At 39.8% G+C, this 21,065-nt stretch overlaps 1 protein-coding gene across 2 annotated transcripts in view; it reads left to right on the top strand.

Moving 5' to 3' along the window:
* The first annotated feature begins 18,724 nt into the window (after nt 1–18,724).
* The window catches only part of LOC136864264 (N-fatty-acyl-amino acid synthase/hydrolase PM20D1), a 372,268-nt gene continuing 369,927 nt past the window's right edge, over nt 18,725–21,065 (top strand). For both annotated transcript variants that reach the window (XR_010859289.2, XM_067141017.2), the window contains exon 1: nt 18,725–19,197. The gene's annotated coding sequence lies outside the window, so the exon portion shown is untranslated. The remainder of the gene's footprint in view (nt 19,198–21,065) is intronic.

The raw sequence follows: 21,065 nt of genomic DNA, 5'->3' as shown, positions 1-21,065 counted from the left end.
TGAGTTCCCATGCATATGAGTTAGAGATATCTATAAATCACTGACCACGCGATAAACTTTATTTATTTGCTTGTGATATTGAAATGAATCGGACTTGAATGTACGTGTACAATTTATGAGATAGGGACGAACCTAGTGTCATTTCGAGATCACTTGCATTCTTTAGTATCGAGTCATCTAATTTTACGATATTTCATGTGAATTGATAGAGTTAATAATCACTTGAGTAATAATAAAATCAACTAAAGATCGGGTAAAATTGGAATTAAACGGTCGTGAGCTATAACTTATCTTAGATTCCTTGTATGTGAGATTTAATGTGCTCTGTTCATGAAGTGCCTGGAATACGGCAAATCCTGCGGGATGTTAATTATGTAATTGAGTATTAGGAGATTTATTTGTGATGATTGACTTGATCTTGTGTCTTTGGGAGCACAGTGGAACTTATCGTAAGTGGAGCACGTGTTGTGTGTGTATTTCACGGATAGGGAATAATAATAATGCGATTGAGGCTCACGAACGCGATAGTTGCGACTTGTAACCCACATGATGGTGGTGATTATCGATTTTATTGGAATCTTCAATTATATCTCCGAAATTTAGATGAATCTCCATCGTTGTGAGAGAAATATTTCAACCCAAGTGATATCCCTAATTTCGATCACTAGTCACTATTGATGAAAGAATATTTTCAGTACACGAATTTATCGTCTACTGAATGTTGACGTGAACATGCTTAAAATTGAAGAATAAACTTATGAGGGCAGGATTCGCTGTAAATAATGTATGTAAAAGTACGTGTTTCCTTGTATGAATGTGGTGTGTGTGTGTGTGTGTGTGTGTGTAAATATGAGTATTTTCCATGTCTGTTGATTATTCCATTTCATTCGATCTGGTCGTGCGTCTTGGCGACACAGATTATGTTCATCGTCGTGTGCCACCTTAATAAGTTACTTTTGCGCACCTTAAGGGAAAATTTAATGAGTTTATGTCGAGGAAGACTAGAATAGGATTTTATTTTGTTGAGTATTATGATTTAAAGGAAAGAGCATCTCGTTAGTTTCGCAAAGGCAAGCGATTTGTAAATTATTATTTAATTATCTCACACGTGGATAAGAAAATTTCCAACACATTTATATTTAAATTTCGAAATATTTTAAATTAATCTGAAAATATAAATGCTATGCAAATTTCAGAATTAAGTGTTCACAAACGGCATAATTAACCTGAATTCTTGTAATAATGAGTCATAGTAATTAATTGAAGAATAATTGATTTAAAGAGTGAATTATAATTGCCATGTGGATAATGCAGTGAGATACACTAATTAGAAGCACGCTCGTGTGATGATAAAGGAACATGTTACACAAACAAGGTTAGAGATGATTGATAATAATAATTTTTAATTAATTATAAAATTCTGAAATTAATTTTGATTTTTACTAAAGCTTCTACTGGTGTAGTTGACGAATATTATACACTTTAAATGTTGAGGTTTATCAGAATTTAGCTTAAACCACGTGTTGAGACTACTGCAAATTCATGGAACCTTTAGCAACTTTTATTACGGAACCATAAGCGAGACAGCTGAATAATAATTTTGTAAAACGTTGTTAAAATCTTTGAACTCTTTCAGCTAAATATTTTAATTTTAAAGGCAGTAAAGTCCTCATTTTTCTTTGATTTTCATTCCAGAACAGTAAGACTGGAGGTCGAGAAATACGCGCGATTCTCAAATACTGCGGAAGAAAAATGTTATGAAAATTCATTGTAAATCAAAATCCATCAAGGATATTTTTGTTGTGATATGTATATATCAATAAATGTCAGAGTGTTGTTTTAAAAATTTTATTTGCCTGGTCATCAACCCCTTTACCGTTAAATGCCTCTCGAAAACGATAGCCATGAACGAACGGTCCACTTCGGGATCTCTCGCTCACTGGCTGGGCTTAGCTAGGCAATAATGGGGGCAATACAAAAGGTAAGAATCACGAATACTCTAAGTAAAATTGGACAAGTAAATATGGAAGTGCCCCAAAGAACAGTGTTAGGACCAATTGTTTTTCTGTTATATATCAATGATCTGTGTGAGCTAAACTGTAATGCAAAAATTAACTCATATACTGATGACACGGTAGTCACAGTCACGGGTGAAACTTTGGAGTACACCTTCAACAGAAATCAAAAAACCCTAGTCATTGTTCTGAAATGTCTAAAAAACCACATACTAACTTTAAATGAAAATAAAACAAAATTCCTCCGCTTCTCGCATAATAAAACAATGCAACCCTCAGACAACCTAACACTAAAAATCCACACACCAACTTGCAAAAATATTGAAAGCTGCAACTGTTATACTTTACAGAAATCAATAAATGATTCATACCTAGGGATAATTATAGATCGTTATCTGAAATGGAATTTTTATGCATCATATTTGATCATTAAACTTTCGAAACTTATTTATATATTTTACAGAATTAGAAATGTTATTTCGACAAAAGCCTTGAAGTCTGTATACTGTACCGGTTACGACCTGTACATGCATATTTTTTTGAGAGTTGATCGTATTTTATCACCACGCGTATTACTCCGTGCAAGCCTGGTTTGTTTACATTCAGCAAGACGAGCGAGCAAGCTGAGAACAGCTGTATGCGTGACGTAGCCGCAGGGGCCAGTTAGATCACCCGCCTGTCATGCCACGTGCAGCTAGCCTGAACTCGTATGTTCCAGATTCAAGGGTCTCACCTTCCGGAACATTCGATGGAGAAAAAATTTAAAACTCCTATAATAATTGGGGTAGCGACTTGATTAACGTGTCATTTTTAAGGGAATTACATAAACGTCGCAATGCTTGAATTTCAAGAAAATCCGTCGAGGGATTCAGGAGATAACCAACTTCACGGCATTTGTGACGTAATGTCCCCAAACCAAATATAAGGAGGTCTCAATATAGCCTGATACCTCAGTCAGTCAGTGACAGTCGAGTAGTTAACGTGGCCCTACTCGCTGCCATTATCGTCGGAAGCTATCTTCGTGTGGTTATAGTATCACTGAGGAACTCTGAATTCTTCTAAGTCTTTATAAACGAGACTCGTAATATTCACGCGTGTTGAGAATGAATTTTTCTAAGTTTTTATAAATGGGACTTGCAATATTTACGAGTGTTGAGGAACTCTGAATTTTTCTAAGTATTTACGAGTGTTGAACTTTAACTTTCCGCCAGTGATTATTTAAAGACATGACATATTTACCAGTGTTGGACTTTAATATTTCGCCAGTGATTATTCAAAGACTTGTCATATTTAACAGTGATGGACTCTAACTTTTCGCCAGTGATTATTCAAAGACTTGTAATAATCACGAGTGATGAACTCTAAATTTATTCGAAGGTTCCATGAGCATACACTTGTGATCTTTGCCAGTGATTACTTGAAGACTTGTAATTTTTTCATTGATGAACTACAACATTATTGAAAGTCTTCATGACCACGGACTTGTCACTTCCATGAGTGTTAAAGAGTGGATTCTTGAAAGTCTTTATGATCATTGTCTCGAGATTTTTACTAGTGGTGAGAAAACTCATTACTCAAGGTTTTCATGAACTTTGATTTATTCTGCGAGTGACGAAGAGCACATTTTCGGAGTTTGCATGGATTCTACCAACCTCATTGTACTTGGGTATTGTGACTACCCTCAACATCGTCAGGAACCAGCGGAGGTCATCACGAACATCGGGAACTTGAGGCGTATTCCGTGCAACCAACCTGGATGGTCCGTCCGCATCTTGACGGAGTACTAGGGCATCTTCTGGAACGTGTTCCAGCGGGTGCGGCCTTGTGAGATGGAGACCCGGGCCATTTAAAGGACAATGTGGAAGACAACCCCTATCTACCATGAGGTGATGTGCAATTTAACATGCATTATATGAATAAACTCTTATCAATCAGATTCAAATTTTTCTTGTAGATAGGACACTGCCTCCTGTACCAAGCCCTAGCTATTATTCATCCAGTGTAGCCATGAGAACTATTCCATGCTTACGTTGAAAATAAATCTTAAAGTCGGGCTCTTTTACTGGTACAATACATTGCCTTAGTTCAATCGCAACTGCAATATGGAATTAACAGTTGGGGTGGAATACTTGATTCACACTTGGCTCAGGTAAATACATGACAGAACTACATACTGAAAGTCATGTACAAAAAGCCACTGATGTTTCCAACATATGAACTGTTCCAGCAAAGCATGGTAATTAACATAGACAGCTATTTGTACAGTCAGTTACACTATACATGCATAAAGATTTAAAGCTCTTCTGCAAAGAACACAAGTGAAAAATTTGCACTAGGCTGCAAGACAGAACTGGAATAAGTATACCACTTCGGAACACTTTACTTGGACAAAGAAATCTACTGTATGTTAAATTTTACTTAACAAATGTTAACTAACAATTGTTAATAATTTAACACTTTGTTTAAAAGTGCCCTGTTTCGCGAACACATTTCCAGCACTTGTTACGAAACAATTGTTAAAGACAAATTAACACATTTCAGTGAGATTTCTGAACGCGCTTGACAGTGAGCGTCTTTTGTTTCTTTAGATAAAGAGCTCCTAGTGGTGCGTTGAAGTAGTATTTTGTCACACAGACCGACACAGACACATGGTTGACATTATTATAGGTTATGGTTAGCGGAGACCGATAAGACGTAAACATGTCAAGTAAGAGGCAACAAAAGCGTTATGATGAATGCGAGTTTTTATTTCATTTAATTTAAAATTATGCGACTGTGCTTAAAAAATGAAAGAACGGACTGTTATATCACAACATTCGATATAGGCTATTCTTATATTTTAACACCGGGAAAATGTGATAATTTATGTGTTTTGAATGGTTTTCGAGCATTATTTTATTGCAGGGAAAATAATGTAATGCCTTGTCAACGCCGCTGTGGCAGCAGGAATCCTTTGCAGGATTCTACACACTTTTTCTTGCACTCGTGAACATAGTCGCCTACAATTACATGAAAAGTGTCTCAAGCATAATATCTAACAAGTATAGCCCAGACCCTGCGGTCAACCGATAACACCGAGCTTCAATGTACCAGTGGGGAGACACTCAATGGTAACTCGTGTATAAGGGTTTAAGTCAAAACATTTCGTTTTCGAAAAAAAAAAAGGTCAGATGTCATTACACAGAATCCGCTTCGGACAAAGAGGAGGTGGTAGAACACAAAGGCGAACAAATTTTATGTAAACATGTCAGGTCCGCAACCTAATAACTTCTGAAAAATTAATGAATCCCCGATTCCAATGCAAGGTATATATACTTGGGAGTTTCATCACAGCGGAACGGAGTGGTGGCCAAGTGGTCACCGTATTTGTCTGCGAACCTCGTAGACGTGAATTCGAGTCTCGTCGCAGCTATGATTTTCGCACAAAATAAATTAATATGTCCGCCTCTGTGGTGTAGTGGTTAGTGTGATTAGCTACCACCCCTGGAGGCCCGGGGAGGATTCCCGGCTCTGCCACGAAATTTGAAGAGAGGTACGAGGGCTGGAAGGGGTTCACTCAGCCTCCGGAGGTCAACTGATTAGTGGTGGGTTCGATTCCCACCTCAGCCATTCCGCAAGTGGTTTTCCACTTTTCCTCCTAACTGAAGGCCACGGCCGCTTCTTTCCCTCTCCCTTGTCTATCCCTTCCAATCTCCCCATCCCCAGCAAGGCCCCTGTTCAACATAGTAGCTGAGGGCGCCTGAGCGAGGTACTGGTCATCCTCCCCAGTTGTATCCCCGACACAGAGTCTGAAGCTCCAGGACACTGGAGGGTAAACAGATAAATATGAAGAATAAGAAGACGATTAAATTAATATTTGAGAGAACGTTAAGATAAAAATTGGAACAAAAATATTACGGAAATTGCAGTACAGTTTATTTTCTACCTGAAATTAATATAGGCCTAAACGTTCTCACAGTTACTGCTGGATCTCTTTTTATATATCTGGATATCTTTCTATTAATTTTAGGTAGAAAATAAAGTTCCACTGCAATTTGATTATTCATTTTATTCGCATTTTACCTTCACATTCCTTGAAACAATGATTTAATTTGTATTACAAAAGAAAGTCTATGGCTGAACTCGAACTCACGTCGTCGCAGTTAGGAGACAAGTACGATGTCCACTTGCCCACTTCTGTACTTGTCGGGGTTGCAACTCTTCAAGTATATAGATGTTGTATTAGAATCGGGGGTTTCATAAATTTTTCGGAAATGATTAAGTTGCAGACCTGACAAGTTTGAGTAAAAAGAGTTCGCATTTTAGCGTTCTATCACCTCCATGTGGTCCGAAGCGGATCCTGCCTCATGATATTTGTCCTCATTGTTGGAAACTCTAACCTATTTTCCATATTGTCTAGTATCTTGTTCATTATGGCTTTGGTAATTAGAAATATATCTTACGACATCTCTAGAAAGTAGTTATTTCTTAGTATGTGTCGTCCTTTGCCTTCTTCAGCTTATAAATAGTCTTCAAACAGCAGTAAAGCTTCAAACTTACGTCTTCTACATGCCTCCATTTAGAAATTTTAGCAGGTGTTAAGAGGTTTAACACAGAGCTGCTGCCAGGTTAATTTAACACAAGTATTAACATTTTTTAGAGTTAACAATTCTTGATGAGACGACCATTTTGTTAAATTATGTGTTAAGTCTCCTTAACAGCTGAGTTAACACTTAATATTCGTTGAAGCACGGCCGACTTGATGCGTCGCTCTAGCTAGCTCCTTACCGGCCTTGACAATCGGGTCCACGTATTGTAATCGGAGTAATTACACAGCTCGACACGTGGCACTGGCGGCCGACCTACTTGCGGTAGAAATGCATACTTCTTTATGGAAAATATATTGACCTTGATTGCCGATTTATCGTAATTTAGAGTTATGGAGAATGTTACATAGGTTAATAGTGTTAAAACGATTAATCCTAAAGGTTACTTTCGTTGATATTTGCCAAAATGATGTCGTGAAATGAAACTGCGGGGAGATGACTTAGTCCAGCTGAAGTTCTGATGCTGACTTTGATTGCCGATGTATCTTAATTTAGGAAATAAAATAGTATGTTACATTGACTAATATTGTTAAAATGATTAATCTTAAAGGCTACTTTAATTGATATGTGCCAAAACAACGTCGTGAAATGAAACTTCGGAGGATGAAGTAGTCCAACTGACGTTCCTTAATTGGGAGGAATAATAGTAATCGTTTTTATTATTATGGCATGTAGATACATAGCAGAACTTATCACAATACTTTTGTCTTCTGATGTTAATATTGAGATTAGGAGTCATTGTTCCATTAAAGTTTTAAAATTCTTCAAGCGCTGCTGTCAGGAAGGGGGCCGGACAAAATATAAAAGTCTTACTTTTTCCATATTCGTTGTATGCATATCATAAACATTTTGACTCAAACATGTTTAAATTTTAATTTCAATATATATAGTTTCAGATTACGTTTCATTCATACCTTTCACTAGAATATTAAATACCGGGCAACTTGGCCGTGTTAAATTCAGACAATAATTTTTACTTGAAATGCAGTAGGGTGGAGCAAGTTGGCCATGCGGCGTGCAGCTGTGAGCTGTGAGCTTGCACCCGGAAGATAGTGGGTTCAAACCCCACTGTCGGCAGCCCTGGAGATGGTTTTCCGTGGTTTCCCATTTTCACATCAGACTGTACCTTAATTAAGGCCATGGCCGGTTCGTTTCCACTGCTAGCCCTTTCCTATTCCACCGGCGTCATAAGACCTACATGTGTCGGTGCGACGTAAAACAAATAGCGAAAAAGGAGAAGAAGAAGAATTTTAAATACAAATTCAGAGAGAGAGAGAAAAGTATTTTGAGTAAATAAATTGTAAACTGTTCTCTGCTCGATGGTGATGATGATGCTTGTTGTCTAAAGGTGCCTAACATCCAGGTCATCGGCCCCATTGCTCAGGCAACAACACGTCATGCGTTGGCCTTACCTTCATAGCAGTAGTGATTCTTACTTGTCAATGTTTAAATTCAGATTATCTTGGATAAAAATGTGTTGCTGTCATATGACAAATACGACACCGCCTAAAGGATTATTCTATGAAAGAAAATTCATGGGTAAAAATACCTAATTAGCGTGATTAGCTGCCACTTCCGGAGGCCCGGGTTTGATTCCTGGCCCTGCTACGAAATTTCAAAAGTGGTACGAAGGCTGGAACGGCGTCCACTCAGCCTAGGGAGGTCAACTGTGTAGAGTGGGGTATCGTTTCCCACCTCAAACATCCTCGATGTGGTTTTCCATAGTTCCCACTTCTCCTCCAAGCAAATGCCGGGATGGTAACTAACTTAAAGTAACGGCTGCTTCCTTCCCTCTTCCTTGTCTATGCCTTCCAATCTCCCATCAACAACACAAGGCCTCTGTTCAGCATATAAGTTGGGGCCGCCTGGGCGAGGTACTGGTCATCCTTCCCAGTTGTATCCCCGACCCGCAGTCTCACGCTCCAGGACACTACCCTTCAGGTGGTAGAGGTGGGATACCTCACTGAGTTCGAGAGAAAAGCCATCCCTGGATGGGTAAACAGAGTGAGAAAGAAAGAAAGAAAGAAAGAAGGTAAATACCCAAAATAGAAACGGAAAACTAAGATGAGAGTGTTACCTGCTTTTAGCTACTCCGTAGTTTTGTCCTGGTCTACAGAGAATTCGTGAAATGATAGTGTCCCTTTGCTTTTTTTTTCCCCTGTTCGGAATACAAAAAAAGGCACACAGCAATATATATTCGAATATTTCCTAACACAGTTAAAGAAAAGCAAATCACCACACCATTAAAAGACGAATTAGCGCATAAATTAAAATCATTGTTCATGACGAAGTTACAGCGAGAAATCACTTTGTTCTTGTTTCCCTAAAATTTCTGCTCGAAGTACGAAAAGGTGCACAAGAATGTAGCAGATTCCAAGATTTGTAAATACAATTTAACAAAATATAATCATCACACTTCACAATAAAAACTAAACTCACTAGCGCATAACTATCAGATCTCAATATCAAGCCAACAAGCACCTCATTGCGAACACATTGCCAACAATTACGACAGAAAAACCATATAAATAAAAACTGGAAATGCGGCAATTTGCGGTTTACGACGTCCTGTCAGGGGGTAGTAGGCCAGCGCTCCAGTGGCATTACGGTGAAACTTTCCAATTACAGCTTTATGCTGGGCTTAACAAGCGATTGTCAAGGCCGGTATCAGGAGCGCAGCGAGGGATCCAGTCGGCCGTGGTTGAAGAAACCGGGCCCAAATGCAGAAAAACAGTTCATAAAATTACTGTAGTACAATACCAGTAAAATGATAATGCAGTAAATGATATTCACCACCGGTAGATGCCATGATGTACATAATCTAGCTATTGTATTTTTAAAGCCCACTCACAAGTTTACCTTATGTGGGATTCACACTGTATCTTTTACTACCTCTGTATGTATATGTAAGATATTAATTGTGAATAAAAATGTTTAAAATAATAAATAAATAAAAAATTGTATATCTGGTAGCTGCCACACCCGGAGGTTCGGGTTCGATTTCCGGCTCTGCCACGAAATTTGAAAAGTGGTACGAGGGCTGGAACGAGGTCCACTCAGCCTCGGGAGGTCAACTGAGTAGAGGTGGGTTCGATTCCCACTTCAGCCATCCTGGAAGTAGTTTTCCGTGGTTTCCCACTTCTCCTTCAGGAAAATGCCGGGTTGGTACCTAACTTAAGGCCACGGCCGCTTCCTTCCCTCTTCCTTGCCTGCCCCCTCCAATATTCCCATCCCTCCACAAGACCCCTGTTCAGCCGTTGCCTACGAGACATACAAGGGCGGGACATAGCTACAAATTTGTCGCTGAAAAAGCGGCCCGACCGTGTTTCCGATTTGGCCGCTACATGTCAGGTTTCCGTTCTGTTCTTGGCGGACTTTAACATTGTGATATGCGGAGTAATTGTGATGCTGTGTTGATTTTGTGCAATTTATTGTAAAAATTGTTTCTGTCGGTGAATGTCTGTGAGGTTGAGAAGAAGGTGCACTGTTGTGTACCTCTCTATTTCGGGTGACACTAAAAAAGCATGAAAATTGACGTTCCATAGTTTCCCTTCCGAGTGCGGGTTAAGGGAGAAATGGAAGCAAACTATTTCTAGGCAAAGATATAGTAGGATCTCTTTAGGTACCTAGAAATTCTTCTCATAAAACAGATTTCAGTGTAAGCACATTAATCAATTTTCCTGTCCGACTCGTTGGCTGAACGGTCAGCGTACTGGCCTTCGGTACAGAGGGTCCCGGGTTCGATTCCCGGCCGGGTCGGGGATTTTAACCTTAATTGGTTAATTCCAATGGCACGGGGGCTGGGTGTGTGTGCTGTCTTCATCATAATTTCATCCTCATCACGACGCGCAGGTCACCTACGGGTGTCAACTAGAAAGACCTGCACTTGGCGAGCCGAACCCGTCCTGGGATATCCCGGCACTAAAAGCCATACGACATTTCAATCAATTTTCCTTCTGTTTTCATTGTGTATCCTGTTCACAAACAGGAAAATGTCAAAAGCAGGAAGCGTACAGCTCCCAAAAATGATGTATCGCCATCAAAATTTAGTAAAAGTTCCGATTCAGATAACGATGAACATACCATATCTTCATACGTCAGCCACAAGCAAAAAAAAAAGGAATACAAGTCTCGTTTCTATATCAAGGAAAGTCTACGAGTATCTCTGTTAAATCTAAAAAATATACGGATGGGAAAATTAAATACCATATTACAGAAAATAATCTATAAATTGAGAAGTAGGATACGGGTAATGAAATCAGGGAAAATTTTGTATGGCATCTGAACTTGACCAAAAAGTAAACCAAATTGAAAAGCATGTTAAAATTGCTCATTTAGAAGCTTTATTCCTGTTAGAACGAATTTAATTTTCTTCTTCTTTCTTCGCCGTTTACCCTCCAGGGTCGGTTTTTCCCTCGCACTCAACGAGGGATCCCACCTCTACCGCTCAAGGGTAGTGTCCTGGAGCACCAGACTTTTGGTCGGGGGATACAGCTGGAGAGGATGATCAGTACCTCGCCCAGGCAGCCTCACCTGCTATGCTGAACAGGAGCCTTGTGGAAGGATGGGAAGATTGGAAAGGACAGGCAGGGAAGAGGGAAGGAAGCGGCCGTGGCCTTAAGTTAGGTACTATCCTGACATTTGCCTGGAGGAGAAGTGGGAAATCACAGAAAACCACTTCGAGGATGGCTGAGGTGGGAATCAAACCCACCTCTACTCAGTTGACCTCCAGAGGCTGAGTGGACCCCGTTCCAGCCCTCGTACCACTTTTCAAATTTCGTGGCAGGGCCGGGAATCGAACCCGGACCTCCGGGGGTGACAGCTAATCATACTAACCACTACACCACAGAGACGAACACAAATTTAATTTTACGGGAAGAAAAAAGAGAAATACGGTTAAACGACGCTAAATATTTGCGTAACGGGCATAACATCGCTCACCGAACAGCGGTTTCAATACGAATGTCAAAATATCAGATGTGCGGAGGAAAAGATTGGATCGCTGATAATTGGATAAAGGGCGATTAAACCCAAAGTTATTTATGACCGCAATCTCGATCCGCTTATCGGATACTCTGAGGCACAATTAAAGGAATCGGTAAGAAGTGACAAACTCGCTATCAGATTTCTCTGCTTCTTTCGTGAATTACTTATTTCGTTTAAGCATATTGTAAGAAACACGTTGTAGAAAATAAGTCAAACAATTAATTGCTCTTGGTCTATCTTTGACCTCATATCTGTTTGCTGCCTTCTGAAATTACTAGTTTTAATGAATTTTTATAGTTTTTCATATTCGAACGTGTTGTAATGAGCGGGCGAGACCAAGGTCTGTTTAGGGAGGTCAAGTCACGAATGCTTCTTATGGAGCCGCCATATTGGGTCTTTAAGCGAGCGTAATCGAAGGCAAGTGCTTTCGAACTTAGAGGATTTCGGTGCCGTACATTGAAATAAAAACAAAATACCAACTATTTTCCATAAAGAATTTAATTGGGCATCTACTGTTCATGTATATATAACTGTATAACACTTAAATTATATTAATACATTCACAGCTATTTGAATAGGAAGATAATTAACATAGCCTGAATTTTTTTTTTTTTTTGAGAAACAAGAATCAACAGAAAAGCTCATGTCCTACTCTTTTACTTCCTTACAACTTTGTCTTACTGTGTTTCTTATTAATATCATCTGTCAAATACGTAATCTTATTGACATAAACATAGAAATCTGTACAGTACCTGTGTCATATTATGATTACCGGTACATGAAATACTGAACTTGAAGTACTGTACTTAAAGTACTAAAAGACAGTTGTAATAAATTACCTTCAGCGTTTTCTTTATTAAGAATGTAATTACCGATACTGCGTTTCTAAAAGGTTACCCCAGTATGTTGACAAACACTGAATGCCTCTTGAGTTGAGTGTATTAAATTATGTATGGTAACTGTCGTTATTCATTCATGTGGTATTTATTTGGGTTCGAAGGCAAAAATACTCTGCACATGTGCAACAAGAGTGATGTTCTTAGCTACTCTTAACTAGTTTATTGATAACCCATGCAGCTATATAGTACAAGGTGTTGGTGGTGATTATTGTTTTAAGAGGAAGTACAACTGGGCAACCATCCTCTACAAACACTAATCAGAAGAAAACAAATCAAAGGGGTCCAACACTTCGAAAAATGAAGGTATCGGCAAAAGAAAGATGAAGGCCACAAAATGCGTGGAAATGAATCCTAGGCCTCGAATGCGCTAATGCCGTCGCGGTCGGAAAAGAACAAGTATTGACCAGGGGAGGTCGGATGGGCTAGAATAGGCGAGAGCCTGACACAAGTAAGTGAAAGAAATGTAAAGACTCAGCTAAGGGCCTCGTAGGCACAACCCAAATGGATTTCCCCCTGTGGGTGGGGGCAATAGAATAACACCCACGGTATCCCATGCCTGTCATAAGAGGTGACTGAAAGGGGCCTCAGGAGCTCCTAACTACGGAGCGTGGTTTGGCGACCACGGGGCTCTTAACTGAGTCCTAACATTCATGCATATAATAATAATAATAATAATAATAATAATATTAATAATAATAATAATAATAATAATAATAATAATAATAATAATAATAATAATAATGGTTAAGAAAATAAAAGCCATTGGTAGACACGATTCCTTAATAAATAGAAATTCAGTCATTATTAAGTTGAGTTAACCTAGGTTAGGCTATTTTAGGGATTACATTAGGATATTATGTTAGGCTACGATACGTTAAATTACAGTAGTTGGTTAGTGCGAGTGTTGTGATCTTTAAGTATTTGTCCAGCCATATAATGTATTCTATAGAGCATTTAAGATGAATGAAATATAGCTGTAAATAATAACTACAGTACCGTACCGTATAAGACTGCTATTAACAATTATTGGTGTAATGATGGCAAGCTGGACACAAATTGTTGGTTTGGAGAGATAGGCCAGCGAAATTAACCAATTACGGTTAAACTTCCTGACCTTGCCGGGAATATAACCCGGGACCCCTACGACCAAAGGCCAGCACGCTAACCATTTAGCCATGGAGTCGGACACATGAAAAGGAAATTTCATAAATATCAATACTACTATTACACATTTCCCGTTACATTTCTTGCTTGTTTTGAAAGACAATTCCCTTTCTTTAGGAAGGTTTCCTATCATATGTCAAAGACTCGGGTGGATTAGGGACGTTGAAAATTGTTGGGATGGAATTCCACTTGAGTAGTTTCCGTCCACCTGCCCTTTTTAGTTCAAATTGCGATTCTTCAGAATTATGCTAGAAGAAAATACATAATAAGACCTATAAATATAAAACATCGTTCACATGAACATACCATTATTCAGGAATAATACGAGTGTATAACTTCACTAACCGCGCACAAGAAGGAATTATCTATAGATTGCCATTTGTCACGCCTACAGTTTTTTACCCACTGATCTCCCCTTTGCTTATCGCTCGGGAAGCGAAACACACTAATCCCCTCAGTTGTCTTATTTTGACAATTTGGTGCGGCACAGTATCCCATTTTCTTTCAAAATACAAGTAATAACTCACATCATTACATCGGGCACGCCCACATAATGATATTTAAGACCCAATATGGCCGCCACCGCAAAGGATTGTGGTAGCGTGACCTCCCTAGACAGACCTTGGGCATCGCCCTCTACTATGGCTGCGCAGTCGTAGTAGGGGGCGATGCCTTCGGCGAGACAGAACAGTAAAGAGAACTCTAGCGGCACTTGCTGGAAGTATCTCGAGGAAGAGTCTCGTGTGCTGTATTTCCCGGCCTTGTGTATCTCGTAGGCACCGCCGTCTCGATCCTCTTAATAGAGGTCTTACGAACTTGGTTAGGATAATATCACTAACATTTTGCTGATGTTCTTTGACCTCACACTGTAACAAAACACATTCTGAAAGATTTTTAATATTTGTTTTACGTCGCACCGATACAGATGGGTCTTATGGCGATGATGGGATAATAAAGACCTAGGAATGGGAAGAAAGCGGCCGTGGCCTTAATTAAGGTACAGCCCAGAATTTGCCTGGTGTGAAAATGGGAAACCACGGAAAACCAACTTCAGGGCTGCCGACCGTGGGGTTCAAACCCACTATCTCCCGGATGCAAGCTCATAACTGCGCGCTCCTAACCGCACGGCCAACTCGCCCGGTATTCTGAAAGGGAAGACGTCGCAAGTCCTCGTATTACGCTCATACGCTTGAACTTCGACAATAGGGCACATCAGTTTAAACGAACTCCTGGAGATGCTTCACCAGAGCAACAAAACTAGGTTTTGGGTATCGAACTCCTCCTCTGTCCTGATGTATAATCAGTTCCATTTAGAGGTGTCGAAGCTCTAGGCAGTGAGATGTTGCTGACACAAATGTCACACTCCATCCTCTCTTCAACAACACGAACCTAGTACCCGCAAGCTAGGATTTGATTTCCTGTTCCTAGTTTGATTGGAATATTATCGTCTGGATATCTGAGGTTGTCCAAAATGTCTAAACATGAAGGCGTTTAGTGATTGTCCGTCACAATTTTTATCGCAAGGAATCCACTATCCTCCACGGCTTTAATCACCTTCTGGAAAAAATCCGCAGCCTCTTTCCAATCATTCGACCGGGCCAGGAATGGAATGAATGAAGCCCCATCTAGCAGGGAGGATAGGAATTGTGCCGGTTGGCGAAGCCTGTCGCACCCCTCCGGGGCAATGATTAATGAATGACAGATGAAATGAAATGATATTCGAGAGTGTTTCCGGAATTAAATATCACAGGGAAAATCGGAGTATCCGGAGAAAAACCTGTCCCGCCTCCGCTTTGTCCAGCACAAATCACACATGGAATGACCGGGATTTGAACCACAGAACGCAGCGGTGAGAGGCCGGCGTCTACCGCCTGAGCCGCGGAGGCTCCATCAAATTCTGAAATAAGGTGTAAAGGCACAGATGCGAGAGTAATCTGAGGATATCCAATTACTTCCTTCATTAGGTCCTTGCCTAGATAAAGCCGACAGCCGCTTTTCTTACAATTCTCTTCTAGACTGTATTTCATGGAGTCATATATTTTCTGGCTGCGAACAACCTTGCTGAGATTGGCAACATGGTATACAACAGTTGAATATTTCGGGGAAAGAATCTGAAGTTTCAGTTCTACGAAAAATATACCTTGCACGAACGGAAAGAAACAAGTACCAACACCTTAAAATCACTTTTGAAATATCTATAAACATAACATGATTAATTCATTTCACAGTTCTATTCAAAATATATCTTGTACGAACGAAAGTGACCAGACACGTTTACTCATTGTACAAAATAACTCAGGTTTTCTCACACATTCATGCACCAATAATACAGTGCTACACCCACCCTGACAGCGAAGATTGTGCGTCTACTGCTGCACTCTTACGGCGATTTGGAGAACTAGTGGTAGTCGCGCCTTCCTGTGTTAAACTCGTTGCCTACGCTATAATACAAGGCCTTGAAATGCACTCGTGGAAACGGGTTGCTTCCTAGTTAACCATTCAGCCGCTAGAATCGCGGTCTTGCCCCCTTGTATTCGCATGGTCTATATGTCTGTAAGTCAAGTATGTCCTAAATAAAAAGAACTGAATGTTTTTGCGAGTATTGACAGTACTTTATTTATAGAGCGGTGCTGCATTGGCTTGGATATGTCATTGAAGTTTCAAAACTTTCCTTCTGAGGGGCTTCTTATCAAGTTTCAAAACTTTCTCTCTTCTACTTGACTGGCTCAAAGCAATGTTGTAATGTTGTCTAACAGTCTCAGAAATTTTCATAGTAGAAAAAGAGGTGGTTTGTCGCCTTTACACTTTCCACACTTAATTTCACTGTTGAACATATCTTTCGAAAAAAATAAACGAACACCTTGTAGTAACTCCCTTCGGGACAAGTACTGCGTTGCGGAAGTGACAAATTCCGTCGTTCACTGCAGAAGTGCCACAGACGATGATTTTCGGTATCTGAGGGGTCCTCGATCTTGAAAACGAATAAGACACAATGTTGGACTTTGAGTAGCTGGAGAACAGATATGTTCTAAACAGCCTTTACAGTCTGTTTTTTCTTTTGCCACACAAACCATACCGTCATTGTATTCCGCTTGGCGTCTTAGGTAGCTGAAGAAGAGCTCTATGTCATAGCTCGTTAGGTTCCTCGTCAATGCATAATGCAAATGTATACTTATGAGGTATTTTACGCAGGCCACAGTGGACTGGGTAGTCAAGATCTATGCCTGATACATTTCTCTCATGATTCTTTTTTACTTTCTCTGAATGCATTTTAAGTTTCTTTTTTTTTTTTTTGCTAGGGGCTTTACGTCGCACCGACACAGATAGGTCTTATGGCGACGATGGGAGAGGAAAGGCCTAGGAGTTGGAAGGAAGCGGCCGTGGCCTTAATTAAGGTACAGCCCCAGCATTTGCCTGGTGTGAAAATGGGAAACCACGGAAAACCATCTTCAGGGCTGCCGATAGTGGGATTCGAACCTACTATCTCCCGGATGCAAGCTCACAGCTTAAGTTTCTTAATATATGACAGGAAATCATTAATTAACCAACTGAGGAGTTCATCTTCAGTACTAAAAGATGCTTGCTTTTTTTTTGCTAGTGACTTTACATCGCACCGACACAGATAGCTATTATGGCGACGATGGGATAGGAAAGGACTAGGAGTTGGAAGGAAGCGGCCATGGCCTTAATTAAGGTACAGCCCCAGCATTTGCCTGGTGTCAAAAGGGGAAACCACGGAAAACCATCTTCAGGGCTGCCGACAGTGGGATTCGAACCCACTATCTCCCAGATGCAAGCTCACAGCCGCGTGCCCCTAACCGTACGACCAACTCGCCCGGTTAAAAGGTGATCGTTTGTTCTCGTTCCTGAATATGTTCCATGTGAGGTGTTGCAGACGTTATGCGCATTGAACAATTTAATAAAATGCTCCATAGAACAAATGGCTTATTTTAAACTGTATTTTATGCTCTCGGGACAAAACCACCTCCATACTTTTCAAACCAGAGATTGTTTCAGGGGAAAATACAATATTTTTAGCTCTTGCTACATTCATTTTCGTGAAATTTGTTGGGCAAGTTATTTTCCTCGTTGGTTTCCTAATTTAAGATTTCTGAGTTTGAAGATACCTCTCAAATGATTGCCGGTCATGGTAGCATAGTTTTAAAAAAGTCCAGTGACAAATTTTGGGATCGCCCGATTCTTATGCCGTAACTCGGATCAAAACTTAGGAACAGAGGCCTACTTCGATCAGCTTGAAGTCGTATCTCATGCGTAATACTTCCTCTGTATATGTTTCGAACATTGAACATTCGCTGGAAACTTGTGAAACGAAATTCCACTACCTTAAATTTTTAGTGAATAAACCATGACTGGAACTGCGAATGCTTAACATCAGACAAATACATAATACATTCACAACCAACTCAATGAACACGTTTAAAGGCGCGAGCCTGGTAGACAGGGGGCAAGATAGCGATCCTAGCGGCCCGGCATTGAACTTCAGTGTAACCACTTCCATAGCGTTTTACGGGCTCTATTTCCAGGCCTTGTATTATAACGTAGGCAACGGTTAAACTAGTGGCATAGAGCAGGCAGTATAAGAGGATCGAGACGGCGGTGCTCGTAGGCAACGGTTCAGCATAGCAGGTGAGACCGCCTGGGCGAGGTACTGGTCATTCTCTCCATTTGTATCACCGACCCAAAGTCTGGATCCCTAGGACACTGCCCTTGAGGCGGTAGAGGTGGGATCCCTCAGTGAGTCCGAGGGAAAAACCGACCCTGGAGGGGAAACAGATTACGAACGAATATCTGGTAGGCAACGGGCTGGGTGAAATAAAGGAGCCCAAAATTTCTCCCCTAGGAGAAGAACACTTTTGGTTTTGTGCACTGAACTGGTCTTCATTAGGCTGCTTTTTTATGGAAGTGAGTTATATTTTTATGATCTGCCCATTTTGTTATAATTTTCCACTTGTGTGGTGGATTGAGGGATTTTGAGAACTGATGCTGGTCACTCTGCTTTAGAAACTTCCCCTGTTGGCGCCACATTTGACTGAGATGTGGATTGTAAGGTGGTTATGAGCTTACAAACGTATTTAGTTTGTTTCGGAAAATTACATTTCGTTAACTTGTTATCTTGAGCCTAAAATTTTATACTGGTGTTACTGAGATACGGTTTCTGAGCCAAGCATAATAATCATGAATCTGTTGGTGTAAAGTTGTTGTATTTCAAATTTACCGGTCAATAAATCAATAACATGGTGCCAGAATTAACAACAGCAAGCAGTATGGCTGGCTTAGATTGCGGTGTTCTTTCGAGAGGGCTGCAGTATGAAACAATATTTCGTTTCGATACCACAAAATTCCGTCGTAGCAGATCAAGTGGGACATATCTTTTAGTTCGGCTTCAAAATTAACTATTTGAAACCCAATTACGGATGTTCCTCGGGAGACCGCAACGTAATTGTGTACACATTTCTTGACTGCTGAGGATTTCTCTCTTCCCCTGTACTATTTTGGATAAAGCTGGGAATAAGATATTCAACACTGGTGAGTAAATTCCGAATGGTTGAAAGTTTCATTTGAATTCATTCTGTTCTTTGGAGGTTACGTTTGACGCGGTGGTTTTCTTGTAGCCCATGGATTGAAACCTGATTTTCCTTACTAATGCATATTGTTGTCAATAAAAAAATATTTCACTGTTGTCGCTTTCGCTTTGATGACGATTGTTTAGGTATAAATACAGTATCATAATCAGTCTTTTGAACATGAATTTTTCAGTCGTTTGTGGAGTATTATTTAACCCTTAGCACCAGCGCCTCTTTTGTTCATATCATTCAGTTAATCATGAGTAATCCTTGCTTAAAGAGGTAATGATAGTTATAGATTTATGTTAACTCCTTGGCTGAATGGTTAGCACAGTGGCCTTAGTGCCCTGGGTTCAGCTATCGGCCTGGGGAGGGACTTAACCCCATCTGGTTAATTTCTCTAGCTCAGGGGCTGGGTATTTGTCTTACTGAGGGAACCCGGGGTGATTAGAACATTATCACATAAATACCAAAGAGTACCTAATGATATTTCTGCATTCCCACACATTACAGAGTGTTACTCAATTTGTGCATGAGTTTTTTTCTAATTACCTTATCATTTTTGTATTTTATTTTTCTACATATGGTATTTGTATGATAATGTTCTAATTACCCTAGGTTCTCCTATATGGTTCATTCATTACATCCCTGACCCGGTCAAAGACTGGAAAACAGGTTGTAGGTATTCATTTCATTCGTTTATAGGAAGAGTAATTAGGGATTGGAATAATTTACCAAGGGAAATATCTGATAAAATTTCTAACTTCTTTGAAATCATTTAAGAAATACTAAATAAACAGCTGATAGGGAATCTGCCACCTTGGTGACAGCCCTTAGTGCATATCGGTAATGATTGATTTGTTTTGTGTGTTTCGTTTGGAGTCTGGGCAATATTATTGTTAACATTAAACAGTTATAATGCTTTATAGTGTAAGTTAGGCAATGGCTGACATTGACAGAATGTATGTTGATGTTTAGTAGGACTGTTTACAGGTTGAATATTTGAACTGGAAGTTTGATTAAATTCACCTCTTTTCATTTCATTGCATGTTTTGTAGCCACGCATATGTAATTGTGCTGAAAGAGTGACTGTTTCAGATTTATAAGGGACAATGCATATTTGATATTAGTTTGGTAGAAAATAATGATGGTATATTTTCTGGATGTGCATAATTATTTTTTTCTAAGATTGTATTAAAATTGTATGCTAATGTAAGCTACTGAAGGGTAATTACAGTAGTGTGTAAAATGCATGTCTTTCTCTTTCCTCGTGATTTTCTCTAATAAGAGTAGAACCGGGCTGAGTGCCTCAGACAGTTGAGGCGCTGGCCTTCTGACCCCAACTTGGCAGGTTTGATCCTGGCTCAGTCCAGTAGTATTTGAAGGTGCTCATATACATCAGCCTTGTGTCGATAGATTTACGGGCACATAGAAGAACTCCTGCAGGACTAAATTCCGGCACCTCGGCATCTCCAAAATCTGTAATAGTAGTTAGTGGGACGTAAAGCAAATAACATTAATAAGAGTAGAAGTAGAACTTTATCTGGAAAAAAAAAAAAAAAAAAAACCCCAAGATGAAGTTCACATATATTGTCTCATAAAATACTACAACCTCAACTATAAGAACATAGTTGCTGAAGAAATAATGTTATTATTTGGTGGAGAATAAAATTTAGTGTAATTCAGAATGGAACTTCAAATTCAACAACAGTTAGGCCGTACAGTGGATATTTCAGTTGAAATTTTGTAAAACAGAACCTGTTTTATTTCTATCCTTTTCTTTGAATGTTTAATACTTCTGTAGTTGTCAATTTTACTTGTTGTCTGAAG

Source organism: Anabrus simplex, chromosome 2 (genome assembly GCF_040414725.1).
Source record: "Anabrus simplex isolate iqAnaSimp1 chromosome 2, ASM4041472v1, whole genome shotgun sequence".
Classification (NCBI taxonomy): Eukaryota; Metazoa; Arthropoda; class Insecta; order Orthoptera; family Tettigoniidae; genus Anabrus; species Anabrus simplex.
Note: the sequence above shows the minus strand (reverse complement) of the source record. Positions and strands in the feature narration are given on the sequence as shown.